We start from the raw sequence: 20,009 nt of genomic DNA, 5'->3' as shown, positions 1-20,009 counted from the left end.
CAATACCCCCTTCACCCACTTTTCCTGCCTCCATAGGATTTCTCCTAACAAACCCCTCTCTTCGCCCACCATACCAAGTACTTCCTCATTTGTTTTCTTCTCTGTCCATTTCACCTTCTCCATTCTCCTCCACACCCACATTTCAAAAGCCTCCAGTCTACGTCTATCCTCCTGCTTCAATGACCACGTTTCGGCGCCGTACCTAGCTACGCTCCATATCAAAGTCTTTACGAGTTTTTTCTAAATATCCTTACTCAACGTCCCCCTCATCAACTCCCTCCTCCTTATGAAAGTCTATTTGCCTAGCGCAATTCTTCTCCTTACGTCCCTACTACTTTGACCGTGTTGATCCAAAAAACTTCCGAGTTACGTAAACTGTTCTACCTGCTCTAGTTTTTGCTCTCCTATTTTAATGTTTAGCTTAGCCTTTTTCTCTCTAGAGAATCGCAGAACCTTTGTTTTATTAATATTGATTCTCATCCCATATCTGTCGCACTGAATTTCCAATTCACTCAGCAATGCTTGCAACCCCTTGGCTGACTGACAAACTAGAGTTTGTTCATCAGCAATCCTAACCAATTTTACGAATTCCACGGCGACTTTCATTCCTACCTCCAAATCTTCCCATGCGTCTTTAATCATTTCCTCCACATGTACGTTGAGCAGCAACGGTGATTATATATATATATATATATATATATATATATATATATATATATATACTACCTTGATCAAAAATTTCCCGGAATTTATTCAGAAAATTAAAAATACAAGTTTATTCATCTAAATCTATATTGTCCCCTTCAAAGTAATCCCCATCGACTGCAACACACTTATGCCAGCGCTTGATCCAATCCTCGAAACATTTTTTATATTCGGTTTTCGGTATGTCCATCAGTGCTTCCTGCGATTTTTCCATTACTTCCTCTCGGCTGCTAAAACGCGTTCCCCGTAATGGTTTTTTAACTCGATTGAACAGAAAGAAGTCACAGGGAGCCAAATCAGGTGAATTCGGTGGCTGTTGGATGGTATTTGTTGCATTTTTCGTCAAAAAATTACGAATAATGATAGCACTGTGCGACGGTGCGTTATCATGGTGCAAAATCCACGAGTTTTCTGCCCACATTTCTGGTCTCTTTCGGCGAATTGCTTCACGCAAACGTCTCATAACGCCCAAATAATACTCTTTGTTTACTGTCTGGCCTTCTGGCAAAAATTCATGATGCACTACACCGTTGTAATCCATGAAAACCGTCAGCATTGCCTTCTTTTTGGACTGAAAACGACGTGGTTTTTTTGGTCTCGGCTCATTTGGTGAACGCCATTCACTTGCCTGATGTCTGGATTGCGTGTCGTACTCATAAACCCACGTCTCGTCTCCAGTAATGATCCTTTTGATGAATGTGGGATCGGATTCAGCCTCGCAAATCATGTCTTTTGCGACGTCAACACGGTCTCTTTTTTGCATGAAATTGAGGTCTTTTGGCACCAACTTTGCTGCTACACGACGGAAACCCAAATCATTAACCACAATGTCTTGGGCGGATCCATAGGCAATGTTCAAGTCCTCCGCTATTTCTCTGATGGTTAATTTGCGGTTATTGACCAACATTTCTTTTTACTTTATCAATTTTTTCACCGACTTTCGATGTCGATGGTCTGCCACTGCGTTCATCATCTTCGATTGACTCACGACCACTTCTGAACCGCTCGTGCCACTGGTAAACGACCGTTTTTTTTAGAGAATCGTTGCCGAAACACTTTTCCAACATTTCCAACGTCCGTGCGCCACTAAATCCGTTTTTTACGCAAAATTTAATACAAGTTCGTTGTTGCAAATTTAAATCCATTTCTGCAATTGTAAAAAATCGCCAACACACACAGAGATAGATGTACTCTTGGCTACGTAACTTTTGCAAATGTCAAGTTATGACACTAAGATTTAAAGGGAATATCAACAACAGATGTACCAATTTAACAAAAAAAAACAGAACTCAAATCGGAACGATGGGAGCGCCACACGGTGGTTATTCCGGGAACTTTTTGATCAAGGTATATATATATATATATATATATATATATATCTCTATTGTCCATCACATCTTTATCGGGAAGTAAGAAAGGGAGATCAACGATAGCAGTTAGAGATAAGGCCGGTAAGGTAATAGTTGACGCAGGAAAGATCCAAGAGAGATGGAAGGAATATGTAGAAGACCTGTATAGTAAAGAGCTTAGACCAACAAAGTTAGACATTGAAAAGGAACATGACGTAGAGGAAGATAGCTTAGGTCCAGGCATACTAGACAATGAGATAGAAAGGGCATTAAGGGAGATGAAACTAAATAAGGCCGTGGGGGTAGATAACATTCCCGTGGAACTTTTGAAATGCTTGGGAAAATGTGGGAGGAAGAGGCTATATGGGCTGATCCGTAGTATTTATGAGGAGGGAATCTGGCCGGAAGACTTTGTGAGATCAGTTTTAGTTCCTATTCCGAAAAAGGTAAAGGCCACGTCATGTGAGGACTATAGGACAATTAGTTTGATATCCCACGCAGCTAAGGTTGTTCTCAGGATCATAAACAAAAGGATAGAGAGTAGGGCAAATGATTACTTAGGGGATGATCAGTTTGGGTTTAGGAAGGGGAGAGGTACGCGTGATGCCATTGCAGTAATGAGATTATTAATCGAGAGGAATATAGAACACAACCAGGAGGTATTTGCCTGTTTCGTAGATTTCGAAAAAGCGTTTGATAGAGTAAATTGGGAAAAACTAATGAGTATATTGCAGAAAATAGGAATAGATTGGAGGGAAAGGAGGCTAATCCGCAATCTGTACATGTCTCAGACTGCCCAGGTGAGGGTGGGAAACGGGGAGTCAGGATGGGCAGTGTTAGTAAGGGGTGTAAGGCAGGGTTGCCCATTATCACCGTTGCTGTTCAACCTGTACGCAGAAGAAATGATCAAAGATGCATGGGAAGAACTCGAGGTAGGAATGAAAGTGGGCGGGGAAGTCGTAAAATCAGTTAGGTTTGCTGATGACCAAGCTTTAGTTTGTCAGTCAGGCAAGGGGCTGCAAGCATTGCTTAGTGAATTGGAAATTCAGTGCGACAGGTATGGGATGAGAATCAATATTAATAAAACAAAGGTTATGCGATTTTCTAGAAAGAAAAAGGCCAAGCTTAACATTAAAATAGGAGGGCAAAAGCTAGAGCAGGTAGAACAGTTTACGTATCTCGGTAGTGTTTTGGACCAACACGGTCAAAGTAGTAGGGACGTAAGGAGAAGAATTGCGCTAGGCAAAGAGGCTTTCACAAGGAGGAGGGAGTTGATGACAGGGACTTTGAGTAAGGATGTTAAGAAAAGACTCGTAAAAACTTTGATATGGAGCGTAGCTATGTACGGAGCGGAAACGTGGTCATTGAAGCAGGAGGATAGACGTAGATTGGAGGCTTTTGAAATGTGGGTGTGGAGAAGAATGGAGAAGGTGAAATGGACAGAGAAGAAAACAAATGAGGAAGTACTTGGTATGGTGGGCGAAGAGAGGGGTTTGTTGGGAGCAATCCTATGGAGGCAGGAAAAGTGGATGAAGGGGGTGTTGACCGGCAGTGGGATGTTGAAGACTGTGATAGAGGGTAGAATGTTGGGCAAAAGAGGAAAGGGAAGGAACAGGATAGGGTTGTTGGACGGGATGAAGGGAGGAAGGAAGTATTCAGAGATGAAGAGGGACCTGATATAGAGTAGGATGATTGATTTTTTGTTTTGTTAGGAGTAATAAAATATTTGTTTGGTAGTTGTGTCAGTCCAAAAACCTACCTTAACCGGCAGATTACTTAAAAAAATATATATATATATATATATATATATATATATATATATATATATATATATATATATATATATATATCCTTTTGAAAGAATACGTTTGCCATTTGGCGGGTTTTCCTTGTTTGAATGGATATACAAGGAAAAGGGATGCAAACACGCTTCAAAAAGACGAACACAGGATAGGTGGGGAAGATGGAATTGAGCAGAGCACAATCTTAAAAAGGTTTCCTTGACCGTGAATGGAACCACGAGGAAACCATGGAACCATGTTATCGAGGAAACGTAAATTACACGGAAATCTGCGGAGGGTTTATCCAACCACTTGTCTCGATTCTTTGGCCAGAAGATGGCGTTGGATCTATTTCTATGTGAATGAAGATACATACATCCTCGAAAAACAACGCTCTTCGGCGAAAACTCAAAAACATAAAACTTTGATTGGAACATTTAATCGCAGAAACACAGAGAAATGACACATATCTAGTTTTGGCGGTTACATGGCACGGCCGTTATCTTCAGAATACCGTTCGCTAGGGAAGAGCGGAGATGATATGTGTGGGGGGTTGAGACAGAGGAGGGATAAGGGACGAATACGAATCGGACAAGGGGGTGAAGTGTATGTGCCGGCGGCCATTGGATGGTTTCACTGGAATGAGTTGAGTCCATGAGTTTTAAATGACTAGAGCACCCAAATATACGCCGTCTCGCATCTTCTTCCCTCTATTCTGTAGTTTTTTCTATAGTATATAGGTTAGAACACGTGAGATGGCGAATATTTGGGTGCTTCAGTCATTTAAACTTCCCGGGCTCAATTAAGCCCACTGAAACTATCCAATAGCCGCCTACACATCCCCTTTCACCCCCTTGTCCATTTATTATTCGTTCCTTGCCTCTCTCCCCTTCACCTTCCCACACACATCCTCTACGCTCTTCCCCCGAGAACGGCATTCTGAAGATGAGGGCCGTGCTGTCGGTACGTCAAAACTAGATATGATTGTGTCCTTTCCCTGTGCTTCTGTGTATAAATATTCCTCTTTTAGTGGCCCCATTACTGCTATGGTATCACGTTTGCCCATACCCTTCTTGAATTCAAACCAATCATTTTCTAATAATTCATGATCTCTGCTCTCCATCCTCTTGTTGATGACCCTGAGAACCGCGTTAGCTGTGAGCGAAATCAAAATGGCTGTTCTATTGGCCTCACATGATGTGCACTTTACTTTTTTGGGAATAGGAACTAACAATGATGTGACATAGTCTTCCGGCCAGATTCCCTCCTCATTGATGCTATGAATTAGTTAGTCCATATACACTTCCTTCCACATTTTCTTAAACCCTTCAGTAGTTCCATGGGTATGTTACGTATACGTTGTTCCTTCCCTGAAGTTGGATGTTTTCCGCTTCAGATTCCAGGTTTTCTGAATTTTGTCTGATTGTTTGCAACGATCTCTTCTTACTTTCTATTAGGGTTAACTTCCTCTTTAGGGCATCAATTTCACCCTACCTCTGCAACTTTCTATACGTATCCTCCCACTGCATCTATCACCATACTACTTTTACGAAATTTTTTATCCCCTTTACCTTACTCTGTCTTTACATGGGGATCGGGATGTTGTGGTGGCTAACGCACTGGCCTCCCACCCAGAGTACCCGGGTTCGAATCCCGGAGGCTGCAGATATTTTGTAGTGGTATCCCGATCCCTACTTGAGGTCCTTTGTGTAGGGCACTTTGAGTGAGCAAGCCGTCCGTCGGATGGGATGTTAAGCTGCGGACCCCTTGGCGCCTTTCATTAAGGGTAGGCTAATGCCGACGTCGGGTTTCTTTCCACCCTTCATCCTTTCCCGTCCAGCCCCAATGACGCAAATTACCTCAGCAGTCTGTCTCCTCCCCTAAAAACTGCTTCTTTATTATCCATTTAATTCATCTATATTTTTAATCATCTCCTTCGTAAGCTATGGTTTGTTCGTTCTTTTTTTATTTATTGCCCCTACAGTTTCGTTTCTGGCTTTCGATGTCGCTATTTTATTTGCTCCCAATTTCCCTCTATCATTCAGCTCCTCACTCATAATTTTCTCAAGAGCCTCCTGATACTCATTTCTTATCGTTTCTGTTAATGTTTCCCAACTCAATTTCCTAAATCGTCTTTATTTATCTTTTCAATCTTCTTTATCTTATCAATTAAATTATGGTCTTACTCCGCATCCCTTCCCGGGCAACAGCAACATAATCACACTGTTCCTAAATCAGTGCCAAATCATTATAGTCTAACAAAAAGTAGGTTATGATCAACCCCTGTCTCCTTCAGAACTCTGAATGCCTCCTCCCCGCGGTCATTCCCTTCCGACTGTTCGACATCTTCTGACCAATCTAAAAAATTATAGGTTTTACGCGCATTTCAAAATATTAGGGAAGGCCTTAACGTTATCCTTGATGCGGCAACAACCCTGAAGCCGTATCCAGATTAATTTCTTATTTAACGGAAGCTTATCTATTCCGGCTCTTGTATTACTTAAACGTATATTTAGTAATTGAATATGTACATAAATAGTACATCAATGAACTTAGCATATTCTGCACTCATTTATTTTCTTTCGTGGTCCTAATATGGATCCAATGAATACGAGCTGTGTACCGTTGTATGGGCTGTGTCCAACCAAAACCTACCTTAACCGAGTAATCGAACCTCCTTCAATCGGGTCGTTCGATTTAAAAAAAATATATATCGTCTTGTTGTCGGTAAGTATCTGAGTATTCGTATTGCACACCCCTCGAACGGCGTCTCCCTCTAGAAGTGAAGTGTTTGAACTATTTTTTGGCGCCATTAGCTTGAAAATCGGCCGCGTTCACCTGTTGCTCCTTCGTCCCCCTCCCGCCGCCTTGCCCGTTGCCTAGGGGCCGCCCATCCACGCCCCCTTTCGCCCTCGCGCTCGCTAACTTGGCGTCAACACGTGCCGATCGCGGCTTCGGATCGACCTTGCAATTGTACGTAAGTATAAAGGTGAGACGGCCCGCCCGCGGTTAAAGACGTGTAATTATGGCGGGGCGCTCAGGCACGCGGGACGACTGCCGGCCCTGAGGCCGAGGCCCTGAGGGCGAGGTTACTCATATTTTGTGCGTCGGGAATGATGAAACTCGGCCTGTTCAGTCGTCGATAATTGGTGCATGTGGTACCGCGCGCACTTTATTGCGCCCGCGTTCTCGCGAATTTAAAATAGGCCCGGACACAAATTCGACCAATTTTCGCAAAAAAAAACAATCTCCTTTAGATTTCTTTGAAATTCTTCATAGTCAAGGTGATCCAGGTCCCGTTGAACGAACCTTCTGGAATTATCGACGATGTGGTCTTACGAAATAATCTTTAGCCTTCACATGTTTTTGTTTTCAACGACTCTTTTCCATTTATTGCTTCTTTTGTAAGGCCAAATGGCGGTCAGTTTAGGAGAAAATTTGCATTGAGCAGTAAAATTATTTAATTTCGCCGCGGATTTTGAGAATTGATTTCTAATTCTCGACTCGTTGGAAATTCAATAATGTTAATTGGAAGAGAAATTAATTTGAAATTGAGAAGGATAGTTGGTAGCCCCGAAAATCAATTTGATTCTTGCATCGGCACCGGCGCCTGGGGATGCGATGACGCCGTCTTCATTCGCACGCTTCGTAAAAATGATGTTCAACTTACGCAATTTGGACGGTCTTCGAAAGAATATTAATGAAGACAACTCCGGATGATTCATTAGGTAATACGATATGCTATAAGTTACGTGAAATTAATATCTGAAGGGCATTTGAGAGAAAACGCCTAAATTTCACATCTTCATTCAATCTTTTCATCTTGATTTCGCAGATAACGTGTGACCTCTTTCCCGAAGGCTTAACAGTGGTCGGCGTTCTTTCGCCAACCCTGTCCATAGAGCGTCTTCGCGTTTTTTTTCTGATTAACCTGCAAGACGCCAAAAGGGGGTGTGTGGCGTGAAGTCACCAGTCATTAGGGTAATCGGTGATTGGTGATTAATGCAGTAAGAGGCTTTTTAATCCGTCGTATATTACGTTGTTAGTGTTGTGTTTACACGGGGCTATGCGAGGGGAGAATGACTGCGTGTACCGATCGATTCGCGAGCCAATTCCCATTCTCGCTGTGGTCTTGCCAACCAAAGTGGAATGCAGCACTCCTGATGATTTCTCCTGAGCCACCGTCGAATTCCAATTACTTTGAATATTCCAATTGCTTAAATATTTTTAACTTTTAGTGAAATTTGTAATTTTTTTAATGAATCCATTCACTAGTCAGTGCCTCAGTAGGAAGATTAATGTACTACATTGGTATGCCACTCTAGGCGCGTGCGAATATGCGACTTATACATTCAGCAAATATGCAGTATTTACTTCAGTATATGCAAGATTGTTTTCTGTGCTCACTCTGTGAGAAATATAATTCAATATGAGGGCTGCACAGAAAGTAACTTACGTTTTGAAGTAAAGTACGAACCTAGTGGCAAGACAAAGTTTTATCATATGCAATTTGAAAGGCACATTCTTAAACTATGCGTCCACATAGTCGCCATTCAAATTGAGGCATCTATCATAACGATGCATAAGATTTTCAATTTCGTCTCTTAAAAAAAATCTGCCACCTTATATTCCTGGGAGAACTAGTGAGAATTTGTCTCTCCCCATTCCATTGACTGCCTGTTTGTCTCACAATTGACATACTTTACATCCATATCTCATCCCCAGTTACGACACAATTTAGGAGTGCGGTACCATTTTTGTCACAGGCTTCGAGGAAAGTCAGCGATGCAGCAAGCAAGACGCTGTTTTTCGTGGTCTTCCGTCAAGATTTTTGGCAACTATTTGACAAATTACCTGTGATAGTCAAGCTTCCCCGCTACAATTTCATGCCGTGGACTTCGCAAAATTTGGGGAAAATGAAGCGAGAGAACCGTAATCATAAATCGGCGATTTTTACGAATTTTTTTCATTGATTTTTACCGTTAGTTCATCTGACACAAGACTAGATCGACCACTGCGGTCCATATCGTGAACATTGGTGCGGCCATTTTTAAACTGAATGCACCACTTCCTTATTCCGTCCTTACTCATTATTCCATCTCCGTACACTTCACAAAGTTGCCTATAAATTTCAATTAATGATGTGGTTTTTTTGCTGGTAAAAACCTAAGTACTGATCGCACTTCATAACTCGCGGGATTTTCTATTGCAGCTCACAATTTTACAGTTTGAAGTGTACACAGTAGAAGAACCACAGTCTGCACACTACCACAGCAGGATGCGTCCTGAGTGTAGGGACGGTTAGACACTAATATGGTGGCTCTAGTCCTACCCACCGCAACGCTAGGCCGAAACGTAAGTTACTTTCTGGACAGCCATCGTACTACTTATAATTATTTCATCCTCCAAAGATCATTTCTACTGATCTGAATGCCATGATAATCGTTATAGAATTTGTCTAAAAAAACTAACACAAAAAAATTAGACAGCACAAAATACAGAGGGAGAGTCCATCTATGGGAAGTGCCCTAAAAAAAGTCAGGTGAGCAATAGAGTTAAGAGTGGAGAAACAGCTTCACTTGCGAGATGAATTCCCTCTCTTCATGTGTTTGGGTTGGGCGGTAATTTGCTATAATTGCATAAATCCAGGGCTTATGATCCCTGGAAAGCTGCTTTAGTGCTCAAATAGTTCTGACGAAGGCCATCAGAACAACATTTGGTAAAATTATTTTGCGCATGGGAATTATTAAAGAACTCATTGGAGTTGGGCTTCAACGAGCAGCGTCAGGGCAAGACAGTAAGGGTAAGGAAGGGAAGGGATGTTAAGGCTATCAAAGATGAGGCGCTAATGTGTAGTATAGTATGTATGGTGCAAAAGCCATACGCCATCTGAGCCACCCTATCCAATCCAATCCACCAGCCAATCCGATGAGAGTCATTTGAGATGAGCCCCAGGATACCCATATAGTACGAGATATAAAGCGGGAATAAAATTGACCATAATACAGGTATGAGTAGAGCCTTATACCACTGAATTGAATTGCCTAATTTTTCAGGATTTACCAAGTATTTAAACAACTTGTAGATGTACTATCAACTCAAGGCCTTTATTTTTCTTTTATTTGGACGAGTCGGCCTCCCCAAATCAAGGGTTCTTCTCTATTCCTCGTTTGGAAGTCATATAACGTCCTTCTTTTAAGCATGAAAGTCATGGGGATGAGTGAGAACTGTTATCACTATAAATGATGCGTCCAATCATCAACTTAATGGGTGGGTTGGGACGGCGGGGAGTAGTCCTTCCCGCGACTGACGTGAATTGTGTGCGGGGGAGATCGTGAGGGCACCCCGTCCCCTCCGGCGGTCGTGTGCTGTTTGGGACATGCGATATTTTGACACATCGACATTTTTCTCAAGTCGAACATGTCGAAGTGATCAAGTAAATGATGGATTGCGCGAAGTAAAAACATTGGAATTTTTATTTTATTTGTATACCCTGCAAACTACCACTAGGGTGCGTGGCAGGGGGTGAATACACACCAGAATAATTTTTACCTGAACATGATCCTACCATGGTCGAACAATTTTACTATGATCCCCTATCGTTCTTGGAAAAAAATGATATCTTAAATCTATCTGTTCTTAATCTCTCTAATTATTTTTACATGATCTCTTCAACTATAGCAAAATGGTGGTAACAATACATTTTTAACATCACTGCTGAAGAAATATCCTTCCAATTTATGCAAGAGCTTCAATCTGTAATTTAACCTTCGCCCCGTGAGTGATTCCGAGTCTAGCTGATCTAATATTTTGGATACGCTACTAGGATTATCATGACATTATTAAAAATCTGGCTCCTCCACGCTGCGCGCGATCCAATTCGGCAATTTCGTGAGGATCCCATTTATACTTGCAGCATATTCTAAATGAGGCGTAACCAGCGAAAGATAACTTTTCTCTTTGACCTTTTCATCAAATTTACCGAGTACTGTTCTAATAAAGCCTAATTTTTGTTAGCTTGTCCACACATTCCCCTTGTGTGTTTCACCCAGGTGAGATCGTGAGTGAGGGTAACGCCTAGGTATTTAATTGAGTCTACACATTCCATTTCAGCGTTCCTAATGCAGTAGGTGTTCGGCTGAGAATTGTTCTTTTTCCAAAAATTATAACTACGCTAGTGGGATGTTATCGGGATAAATTCAATGGAGGGAGGAATAGTAAATGCAACAATTTATAGTATGCAAAATGAAATATAATATCGAAGATGATGATAATGATGGTTCGCGTGTCCTTATTTATCATTTATGTGACAATATGGACGATAATGAATATATGAATTATGTAGTCAATGTGGGGGTTATCCTGGATGTATGGTACACTTGTAAAACAGTGATGAGGCAACCAACCCCAAAGATGGGTATGCTATATCCATGTGGTGTCGTAAAACTGTATCGTTGATCGACATATGGTCGATATTGGCGAATGTCGGAATGCAATAAGGACGATAATCGATATTTCCCAATGTACCCGATATTCGATATTGATTGATACACGGGATATTGTTCCATACACCCAATACATATTTTCGATGTCGCTAGATGTATCCAATGCCGTAGATATCACACTCTATTCCAGGACTGCTTGATATAACCAACGTAGGTTATATCGGTGATTTACAAGCGGTGTTGATACCTTTGATTAAAGATTAATTATAACCATATGAAACAGCATATTTTGCAGGTGCGATATTAAATAAAGGCACATGCATAAGAAAATATTACTTTTTTTGCTTTTATCACCTTGGGAAAATGGTTGGTAACTGGTATCTAGTCTCATATTATTCGATGTACATCCCTGAGAATTATAGCCATGTGATCTAACCTCGGAATTCTAAAGTATTGATTCCGATGTTGGAGATTGAACTCCGCACAGCCGTGCAATTAGTGCAGTTGTTCAATTACGCAAGTCTTTCTTGGAGGAGAGGACGTATGGAGCCCCTTCTGCAACCGGGATGGGGAGGCTTAGGAGGAATCTTATGTACGGTTTGTTATTTCATTCAGCCATTGTATATGTAATGTATTTATTTATTGTAATTTTAATTATCCTCGTATAAAAGTGAACCAAGTTTTATTCTTTCTAATGCCGTTTCAGAAAGTTATAAGCATATGTCTACGTAATAAAAAGAGTTTTGAATTGATCGTTTATTTTAGCTGTATTCATTCTCAAATCACACGTCTAACTAACAAGTCCTTTCAAGGTAGTTTGCTTTTCAGTTCGTGCATACCCGTGATTAAAATTATCAGTAATTACACTGTCATCACACCAAAACGTTCCCTTTTTTTAAAAAAAAGGTTGCCCATGCATATCTTATGGATCCTTACAAACATAGGAACGAAATAAAATATGACCTTACACAAGGGAAAGGGTGATAGGAGTTCTTTGAAACAAAGTGGTGCTTAAGGTGGGATTTCACGAAAATATTGGATACTATTATTTCAATATTCTCAATTTTCCTTGAATTCCGGCTTCCACGCTAATTTGTGCCCTGCTTCGTGTTCGGCATGGAGATTGACCCTTATTCCAACGGTCGCAGATGCGTTCTTCCGACTCTTTAACCTCAGGCACGAAAATTAAGGGCGCCCCCCCGTCGTGTAGTGTTCCCGGGTCTCTCTCTCGGTCGCTGGGAAGGCCCAGTGTCCCCTTCCCCCCCTCCCCCGGGGGAGGAGGCCGCCACACAGCTCGCCCATCGCTTCAGGGCACCGTGAATTCGTATTTCGATACCCCGCGGGCTCAAGTCCCGCTCTCTGCGATCGACGGATAACCCCCCCCCCCCCGTCCTACGGCCGCCGTCGCCCCCCCTCCCACCGACTTCGTCCCAGTGACCTTTATAGAATACCTTCCAAATGTGTGCGTGTATAAAAATAATACATATATACACATATGCACAGTATACATATATATATATATATATATATATATTCGCGCCCACCTTAGAGCGTGCAGCTAGGTCCATGGTCCAGGTCCAGCTAAGCACGTGGCCCATCGGGTCACCCTTTGAAGGCCAACTAGTCATTAAAACATCGTCTATTCCTTGTGGAAGGAGTCACTCTGTGGGTCTAATATTAAGAGGAGGGAATTATAGGCCAATATACTTCACGTTGAACACGCATCGAGTGTTAGGTAGCCTTCGTCGAAGAACTTAATGTCGGAATTGTATTGTGTGTACGTACCAGGAGGAAACTTTCCCATTTCGTGGAGAATCGTCGCGAGCGAACTGGAAGCGCCCCATTATTATTGTAAATTCAGGTTTGGGAGGCATCGGGAGATTAAATCCACGACTTTAATGCCGGATAGATTCAAATAATTCGATTTCAACACTGCCACAGAGAGTCGTGGGTTGGAGGCCAGAGAGGGAGAAGTTAAAGAGAGAAATCAACTGCCGAACCGGTCGATGTAAGGAATCATGTTTCCTCTCAAGCAATTCGAGAATGCAGTATTGGTAAACATTAATAACGACAAATGTCCTGAACGCCATTTCTGTCAATTACTCTAACTGATAATAACCTAACACCCCATGTTATATGTCGTGAAGACCTGCAGAGTAGGATGTAGTTAAAAAAATAATGTAAATTAATGTTGTGCGAGTATAAGAATGAATAAGAATAACAATATGGGAGGGCTCTTACTCACTTCAAATTGGTTAGGTTTACATCGTGAAAGTTTATACAGTGTGTCCCATAAGTTTGTGGGTATAAACTACTAGCGCCATCTTCATTTAAGTTTGGCAACTAGTTACCACAACCTTCCTCTCCCCCATACAAAGTTTCACGTCCATTGGATCACATGCAGCTGTTCGGAAGCAGATCGCGTGGCAGTATCGAAGTGGCCGCGGTCATAATATCACGATGAATGAAAATAACGAGCAACTTGTTGCGATTAAATTTTGCTTTAAAGCTGGCAAAAGTGCGACGGAAACGTTCGAAATGTTAAAATTGGCTAATGGTAGTAAATCTGTTATGTCTCGTGCTACTGTTTTTCGGTGGTATAACCTTGTTCGACTGCGGCAGGCTCATATTCGGGTCAAAATTAGTCTGTTGTGTATTCACCCCCTACCACACACCCTAGCGGTGGCTTGAAGGGTACTAAAATATCCAAATATCAAATAACCTTTTTGCGAAAGTCGGTTGACGACGACGAAAGGAGCGGACGGGAATGCGTCACGAAGAGTAACGAAAATGTCGCTGAAGTCGCGCCTGTGTAAAAGGACCACCGTAATGCGAGCTGTAGGTTTTTAGAAGAACTAACTGGAAGAGCAAAAACCATCGTGTAACGCATTATTAAGAACGATTTGAAGAAAAATAAGCTGTGCGCGAGTACCTCGGCGATAAACACTCAAATTCGGCCAAAAAAATGGTTCTTGTGCTCAGCCATCCACTGTACCCGACTAATTTATAGATACAAGAAATAAATAAATGAAACCTGTATAATAGATAATATTAGGTGAGCGAAGTATATTTAGGGAGGAAAGGAATAGGCATTTGGGACGGGATGGAGGAGGGTGTGAGGAGCTGTTTCATGTTATGAAAAAAGTTAATGATACTCCGTATTTGGGGTTTGGAATTTTGATGTCGTGTTAGCAGGGACTTTGATGTCTAGTCGTGTTTAATCCCTGAGCCGTTCATAGACGTAAATTTGATCGGTAGAATAACTCTAGCAATTATAATCATGTTTGAGAACGATGATAGAATATCGCGCCCGAAACCACTGGTGCCGAAGGGGCGAAGTGATTTGATTTGGTCTTCTAGTGAAGTCCCCGTCGCGACGCATCGCATGTTCCATTAAGGCAGCTGCACCAATCGTTTTCTCTTCTGTCCTCGTGTAAAGCACGTAACTGTAACGTGTAATGTGTAAAATTGAGAAGCCATCGGAACGGATAGAGCCACTAGCGTCCGACGCTATAGTTTCCCGCGTTTTGTCCGTAAAAAGAAAATGAGTATTTTGAACGTGCCCTCTTATGGACTGAGCTTGTAGCTTCAGCAGAAAGCAAAATTAAAATATGAAGGAATATCCGTTTGGGTTTTGTATACGTGTTTCTCAGTGTAAAAGTTAAAGCTTTCTGCGGCTCGTTTTTCAAAGCGAAACTCGATATAAATGCCGCTAATTAGTCTGGAATGTAATTTAAAATGTTTCAAGTCGCGCATTGTAGTAGTCCCACCGTCGGCATTAGCCTGCTCTTGTCGAAAGACGCCAAGGGGTCCGCTGTCTTATCTGACGGGACATCGTACTCATTAAAAGTGCTCTCCATAAAGAACCTCAAGTAGGGACCGGGATACCACTGAAAAATATCTGTCGTCTCCGGGATTCGTACCCGGGCCCTCCCGATGGGAAGCCATGACGTTAGCCACCGCACCATCCCGATCCCCAAAATTTTATATTAAAGAGAATCGAAACATGGACTTTCAGGTTATCAATCCAATGCCTTACCCTCCTACCAACGGCCCCCCTCGCGCATTGTGTAATGCTGGCAAGTACTTACACCGTTTGCTACCATCGAGAAACTCCGTGCATGCAAATTACAAGGACTTGTAAACTGACCTTTTCCTTTGAGAAACGGGTCCCGTTGTTTATTAGCTGTCGGGGAATCATTGAGTATATTTTTATGATGTCCACTGGCAACATATAGTAATAAAATATGATATACAAATGATTTGTAGTATTAATGAATACTGCTGTCTTCCCAAGCACTTGGTACATCTTTAGCAACTGTGACTTACAAACAAGTGTTGCAATGCGCATAAATTTGATCATATATAATAAATTATCTTTCAAGAATATAGGTAGTGCCATAAATCAATCACACTACGGACGACCAGGTGTAACTCTTATTAATGATGACCCTATTTGATGTGGACATTCGCAACGTCAATGAAAGTCGTATTTTTATCCCGGGAGCTTCACCCCAAACCACTAAAGTGTCCTTATTAATGTTTTTGACAGTGACGCAGGGCTTTGACCGAAGTTCGCTCTGTCATCACCACCTGTGACATCGAAAGTAAAAGCGGCGACCTCAGATGGGTGGTCGCGGGAGAGAGACTGCTCGGACCCTGCTAATTTCGCTTATGTCTCTCGGAGTAAATGCGCCAAGATTGCCTCTTGAGGGGCGAGGGAGGGACACGACCGCCGGGGGCGCCGCCGCCTCCGGATTGAGGCTCCTCCTCGGAGCGCATTCCCCCCCTCCCATCGTCTGGGCATTTGAAATACTATGGGACAGGTATTTGGGGTGCATTCGGGTGGGGGTGGAGGGTTGAAATCATCGATTTGCCGGCTGCGTCGCGCGTTGCTTTCCCCAGAGAGGGTGTGCTTCCTAAATTGACGTGCTGTGGGGGACGCTTTTTAAGCTCGGAGCGGGTCTTGGTGCTCCTTCCTCCCGCCAACCTCCCTCTCGCGATCGCGGATGGTGAGGGAACGAGGATTGAAAACCGCATTCTGGTGATCGGGACCGTATCTCTTGCGTGTTTTTTTCCTCGCTATAGGGGTGTCCGGATCTGTCAGTTTAATGCTTCGTAGTCGCTTAATAATCCCTCTTCAAATCACCCAGGCGAACTCGAGTGCCCTGCGATGCAAATTCAGCAAATACTGTTCATTCCTTCCGGAGATGCTCCACTGTGAAGGGAGCCCCTTCGTAGTCCTCGCAGTGTCACGCTTCTTGGTTGATACAGGATGTATTTTGTGGTCGATTGGGAGAATTTTCCAAGGAATTTAATCGAATTCTATTAACAAAGAGCTCTCCGGCTTTGAGTTAAACGTTTGGAGGTGCGATTCAAGCTGTGATCTCAGCAGAGAGAAATAAAACCTCTCCCTTACTCATCGCGCAGTCGCAGGCTATGCTTTACTGCCCAAATTGTTGAGATTAATTCATAAACTTCATTTTCTTACACCTTATTATATGCTTCAACAAAACTTAAAGTTGAGAATAACAAAGTTGTGAACAGCGCTTCTTATAACATCTTGATCCTGCGCCGATAACACCGTGTGCTGACATCTTCTCATGACACTTGCAAGATTAAATTAATAGAACAAACGGCCCAACATTCGAAAACTTTATGTTGACAATTTAATTCTTAAAAAATTAAATATATACAATTTAATTAGGTATCTAATCGAACGGGGAGTTTGCCAAACTTCTTGAATATACGAGGGTCATCCGGAAAGTAGTACCCGTTCGTGCCGCATGAAGTGCTGACGACGCGAGTAGCCGCTGGACGAGGTCAGATAGCTTCAGTGGCTTGTCTGCCTTCTCTGAGCCAAGTTGCGTGACGCTAGCATTGCCTGTGTTGTTTCTGTGATTGTTTACAATGTTTAAAAAAATTGAGAACGCCGCCAGTTGTGAAGTGAGGGCAGTGATTAAATTCCTCAATGCAAGAAACGTTCGCCCATGTGATATTCATCGCCAATTAAAGGAGGTGTATGGAGACAATGTAATGGACGAGTCGTCTGTTCGGCGGTGGTGTCGCAACTTCAACATGGGGAGGGGGAACACACACGACGATGAGCGTTCGGAGAGACCGTCTGTCATTACAGACCAACTGGTGAGCTCAGTTGACGAATTCGTGAGGAACGATCGGCGCGTCACAATTGATGACATCTGTGAGCATTTTCCCAATGTTTCTCGAACAATTGTTCATGAAATTGTTAAACACCATCTGCATTATGCAAAAATTTGTGCAAGATGGGTCCCTCGCGTATCTCAATGAGCTGGCGGCGAAGGACTATGCAGCAGGAATACAGAAACTTGTCACACGTTATGACAAATGCCTTAATTTGCTTGGAGATTATGTTGAGAAGTAGTTTAAAGTATCCTCTTTCAAATAAAATTTTTTATGTTTGTTAATATTTACTTTTGTGTCTTTATTTCACGAACGGGTACTACTTTCCGGATGACCCTCGTATATGCTTCATTTGTTTTCCGAATTAAGAGGATTATTAAAAAAAATGAAATAAAAGCAGTATTTTTTTCTCTACCCTCATCATGAAGGAATTCCACCTGGTTAAGCCTGAAACTGTTAAGTTTAAGAGGATGAATTAATTTTGTTTGTTAATTTAACGATGATGATACTAATTTTTTTTGGTATCCTAGGAGCGGGTCCTTTTTACGATTTGACGTACGAAATAACTTTGCTTGTCCCTTTTATCCTCTTATGCGTCACACGACCTGACCTTGGCCGGCTCTCATCTTGGCTGAGCAGTTTTCTCGATTTTACGTCCACGGACCTAATTTAAGGATGATTTTTTTCAAGCGTATATTTGGTCCCCCTCTAAACTATTGCTTAATTTTTTCTATTATCATAAAAAAAATATTTCTCCACCTTCCTCTACTGTGTTTGGGATTTCCATTGCCTCATCGTTGAACGCCTAGGCTTAAATAACTCCGAAGATAAATCAGCTGTCCGTCATTTAAGAGACTCAGCATCATTGACTGCCTCGGTGTCAATATGTTCCGAATTGATTAAGATGGGTCACATAATTGCAGTAGAGGTAAAGTAATTTTACGCGTTGGAATCATTTCTTGATCGAGTTTTTTATACGATTTTCGCGCTCGATTCTGCCATTACTTTCGAACGATGATATTGCGAGTTTGGCAATACTTATGTTTAATCGAAACCCATGTCTTATCAAAGCTTTAAAATAAAATTAATTTGAATCGGGAGTTGGAATTGATAACACGATACGTGTGAACATGTGATAGTATTCCATGACGTGGAAAATTTGGCTTGAATGCTTTGGCTACGATTTCTTTTCAAGCTTTTCCTACGTAGGTGCGTGACTTTGATGAAGTTTGAGAGTTAAGCCACAATAACCAAGTATCACTTGTTACGAGGCACAAATATGCGAGGCACTATATACAGGGTTCGTCCGGAAAATAAGTGTACTGAGCTCAGGAAAAAAAATTTATTACACTTTTACATATCTTAAGCTAATATTCCTCAAAATAGGACCCTTGTGAGTCGATACACTTGTTCCAGCGGCGTTCCCATTCCTGGAACGCTGCCGCGAAGGCATCATTGGGAACCTCTCGAAGACTCGTCGTCGACCTCTTCTCTGCCCTCCACGAACATCTTGTGCCACCGAAAGATCATGTTTCTGGACATGGCTGACTCCCCGTAAGCCTGGTTAATCATACCGACAGCTTCGGTAGACGATTTCCCAAGCTTTACCGCAAATTTGATGGAATAACGCTGCTCCAAAAACTTCGGCATCGCGTTGCGTGACGTGGGTCGAGCGTGGAGGTTCGCGTTAACAGAGCTCCTCACTACATTACAGCTCAGAGCCGACTGCCTTTTTCAGCGTCGCTTGCCAACATACCCCCCTCCAATCGCAGCCTGTCAGAGCGGTGCTGGGCGCGCCTGGAGCGGCGCGCCCAGCCCAGGAGTCAGTACACTTATTTTCCGGACGAACCCTGTAGGAACATGGTACTCAAGGGATCTGCATTGAAATTATTTTTCTTCGGAGCAATATTTAGAGAGAGAAATATTATTTTTGCTTATATTGGACATCTTTTTGTAGATTCTAAATTTATCCTAACAAGACAATATTGATCTCACTTTTCCTTGCTTTTGGCTAGGCTTAGTTTTCCGAAGTGCATTTTCAGTCATAGGTACTGTTTTAATTATTTGGATAGGCATTGCTATCGTAAAAAAACATCTTGAAGGAGACTCCTTTATTGTTGAAAATGAAAATTATGTTGAATTAATTTCTCTCATTGTTTTTTTTGTGTCTTGGGCTTCAATCATTTTACAATGCGCTAAAGGGCTTTATCATAGTTTTGTGGTAATCTACTTTTCGTTAAATTGTTTCGGAGGTTGACTGCGTGATTAGCAGTGATTTTCATTGTAGATTTGCTTTACACTCTCAAACATCGATGAGTTCTCTCTTCAGATCCAAAATTTTTTATCGAAGTTTCAAGATAAGACGCATGCCAAGAAGAGTCCACCAAAACACATCTATTTCTTGGTATTGATTATACTCGTAACATGAATTCAAAAATATCCCTATATTTAATATCTCAGATTTTGCATATACTGACTGATATCATCGATGGTTTTCAACTGACGGAGTGAGTGTAAAAGTGTATTCTAACACCGAGCGTAACGACAATTATATTTTAGAGGATTCA

The 20,009-nt window shown here is 42.0% G+C and overlaps 1 long non-coding RNA gene across 1 annotated transcript in view; it reads right to left on the bottom strand.

The window, feature by feature from the left end:
• Nucleotides 1-20,009, bottom strand: part of LOC139699496 (uncharacterized) — an 83,863-nt gene that overhangs the window by 360 nt on the left and 63,494 nt on the right. The gene's annotated exons all lie outside the window — the stretch shown is intronic.

Source organism: Hetaerina americana, unplaced genomic scaffold (genome assembly GCF_022747635.1).
Source record: "Hetaerina americana unplaced genomic scaffold, ioHetAmer1.1.p SCAF_10, whole genome shotgun sequence".
Lineage (NCBI taxonomy): Eukaryota > Metazoa > Arthropoda > Insecta > Odonata > Calopterygidae > Hetaerina > Hetaerina americana.
The sequence above is the reverse complement of the archived record's forward strand: the minus strand, read 5'-3'. Positions and strand labels throughout refer to the sequence as shown.